The following is an 819-nucleotide window of genomic DNA, read 5'->3' as shown; positions in this document are numbered from 1 at the left end:
GGACTTAGAAGAAAATCTCATGTAATACGGTACGCATCATGTTACATGATACTCATGAATGTGAAGCATCATAAGTAATCATGATTAATACTCAGTACGGGTCTTCATGAATGAAACACGCGGATTACTAGCTTCACGCTTTGCATCAATAGGGTTTTGCTGAAAGCTGTGTGAAAAGTGAAGTACCGTATTACGGTATATATGCACATGTTGTTTCTCGGGACCTCTGAAGGACAATACTATAACTGAACTGATCTGGGTGACAAGTTTCATCCATGGTTTATGTGCGCAGCTAGCGTCAAAAACACAATCCACAGGGTTTATTATTGACGATCGCCTCATCTTTGGCAGTCTAGACTCAAGGTCTCTGTTGAAAGTTGCTAGGTATTATCTTATTACACGGCTATACCTACTCGTCCCTGACTAAAATATTTACATTGCTTCATTCCGCTGGGGTATTTTTTCTTGATTTTAATATTTTTCTTGTACGAGTCGCCATCGCGAAGTCGTTATTGGCTGTCGTCGGTAATATTTTGCATGCAGCCGACATTTCTTGCATGTCTGGTACAATTACGATTTTGTCCGCTGAGGGGCTCGAACCCGCGCCACACAACGTTAGGCCCAGAAGCATTGATCACTCGACCCACGCCACCGGGTCCAATTTTTTCCAGCAATGGTCATACTGGGGTTCGAACCCTGGACTGCAGCGATATTAGCACTGTGCTCTACCGACTGAGCTATAGGACCGCTTCCTTCTCCTACAGCTCAGTTGGTGGAGCGTGCGGCTATTAACCTCAAGATCACTGGTTCAAACCCAGT

Source organism: Plasmopara halstedii, assembly GCF_900000015.1.
Source record: "Plasmopara halstedii genome assembly, contig: Scaffold_2956, whole genome shotgun sequence".
Classification (NCBI taxonomy): domain Eukaryota; phylum Oomycota; class Peronosporomycetes; order Peronosporales; family Peronosporaceae; genus Plasmopara; species Plasmopara halstedii.
This window is presented reverse-complemented; position numbering follows the sequence as displayed.